This window comes from Macrobrachium rosenbergii, chromosome 16 (assembly GCF_040412425.1).
Source record: "Macrobrachium rosenbergii isolate ZJJX-2024 chromosome 16, ASM4041242v1, whole genome shotgun sequence".
In the NCBI taxonomy this organism is placed as follows: Eukaryota; Metazoa; Arthropoda; class Malacostraca; order Decapoda; family Palaemonidae; genus Macrobrachium; species Macrobrachium rosenbergii.
The window spans coordinates 51,428,131-51,430,630 of record NC_089756.1 but is presented as its reverse complement, the minus strand read 5'-3'; the positions used below and the strand labels follow the sequence as shown (position 1 = coordinate 51,430,630).

The following is a 2,500-nucleotide window of genomic DNA, read 5'->3' as shown; positions in this document are numbered from 1 at the left end:
ACTTTCCATTTATCCAACTTAGTCGTTAACCTAGAAAAAAGAAAACATAACACAGACTGATAATTGTGACAACCTCTCTTATACTGCAAAGAGTCTGAGTTAATTTCTTATATGAACAATAATAACAAGATGTGATAGTAATAGGATATATTATTTAGTAATTTGTTATGATAAAATCTGTGGGGTACAATATATATGTGTGTGTGTGTATATATATATATATATATATATATATATATATATATATATATATATATATATATATATATATATATATATATAATGTGGTTGGTGCGTGTGCTCCCTACACCACAGATTTTATCAATACAGATTACTAAATTATATTACCCTTCTTTCGATGATATATACACAATTAGGCAACCATACTGGTCTTAGACCAATCGGACAAAACATGTTATTGATGGTTTGAATCAGAAAAACGGCATCATCATTTAATTACTCATAATTCCCGTTACGAAGTGCAAAATTTTTCCGAGCTCATAATTATTTTATATCTATCCTAATCAAAAGTAACATGCACGTCAGAGAGAGAGAGAGAGAGAGAGAGAGAGAGAGAGAGAGAGAGAGAAGAGAGAGAGAGAGAGAATCTCTGATTTCCCCGTAATTACTGAACAAATGACGGGAATAATTCGCTTCAAATTAAAACTGTGCCGCAGTCGCAATTAGAAAAATATCAAAATAATGTAAATTAGTGCTTTTTTTTTTTGCAACGAAGCAATTTTGTTTAAAAAATCAGATACATAATAAAATACGTCCACAATTCAATGTGGTGGTTTTAGTTCATACTTCCCACTGCCACCCCCCCAAGCCCGTTACGTTATTTCTTTGTCAGTTTTACAGGCGTCCAAATCTTTTAGTATTTCAATTATTTTCCAAATCCGACTCTATTCTCAACTCGCCCTTTATGGCCCTAAACCACTTTACGCTTTGGCCTTCAAGTTTCCTGACCAATTTGGGGTCAATTTGGTCTCTTGTGGGTCACACCGTCACACCGACTCTCTAATCCCGAACTTTTTGCGTTTGAAGTACTCCGTCGGAGAGCTTCCTGGGAAGTCATCAAAAATAGATGTACGGAAAGCTCTTATACATAAATATGTGTATGGAAACACGCCCACACACGAATAATACATAAACTGCTTATACATTCATATATATATATATATATATATATATATATATATATATATATATATATATATATATATATATATATATATATATATTGTGTATGTGTGTGTATGCAGACAAGTGTGTGTGTATATATAATTCATATATATATATATATATATATATATATATATATATATATATATATATATATATATATATATATATATATATATATATATATATATATATATATATATTATATATATATATATATATATATATATATATATATATATATATATATATATATGTATATATATATGATTTTTGACTTCGCCTCACCAGCTAGGAACTGCTTGGGTCCATATCCTATAAGCAGAGCGCTCCCTTTCACTTAAACGGTGGTAACCTGACTGTGGTGGGGCGTCGACAAGACCGGGAAAGGCCTGGAACTGTCAAACTCATCCCAAAAGTTCGTTCGAAGAGAATGATGGGTCAAGTAACTTTGAATCATGGTAGCAAAATCAGAAAGTCTCAGTGTAAACCGAAGCATTCTTTAAACATTCCTATAAATATTGCTTTTGATAATGTCGAGACGAACCCTCAGTCCAAATGATCCTGTTGACATAATCAAATTTTGAAGGTTGGTAGACTCCTAATTACGATAACGACATTAAAAACATGCCTAGTCTATAAAAAATTGAAGAGAAGAATATTTTTAAGGTACTGCGTTAGGGTAGCATTAATTTAATATTAGTGGTAATTAATCAATTATAACTTGGAGTTAACGTAATACATTAATCTTTTAGTTTAGGCAATCAAAAACTTGTTTATTCCGGCATTTCTGATCGGTGATCTTTCATAAATACTTTTGATAAATGCCTCACAAAAGTTAAAATGCCATTTCATTAAAACACACACACACACACCCATATAAATACGAACATCATATTGTGATTAAACTGGAAAGAACATCCCTCTAACATCAAAAATGACAGGAGAGAGATCGAAGATGTTTCTCCAAAATTAACATTTTAGGCCAACCAAATTTTATGGATTTCCTAAACGCACATATTTCCTTGTCTTTTTTTTTTAATAAAAAGGAAGTTTTTCCTACAACAGTGAAGCCACAGAATGAATGCTGAAGGAAGCATGAATCACGCTTACTGGATATAAAAGAAGCCTTCCATCGCTTTGCAACTACTTCATAAACCAAAATTGATCAGTCATTACACCACACCAGCACACACTTTTCATCACTACAAATCAACCAGCTTTGTAATCTCACTCCACAGATTTATAACCATTTCATACACCTACACTGAAGCCTGAGAGTTTCCGGCTATTGTCCATTTAAAAACAGCAGTAA

At 31.7% G+C, this 2,500-nt stretch overlaps 1 protein-coding gene across 1 annotated transcript in view; it reads left to right on the top strand.

The window, feature by feature from the left end:
* LOC136847431 (substance-K receptor-like) overlaps window positions 1–2,500 on the top strand; it is a 442,207-nt gene that overhangs the window by 105,944 nt on the left and 333,763 nt on the right. The gene's annotated exons all lie outside the window — the stretch shown is intronic.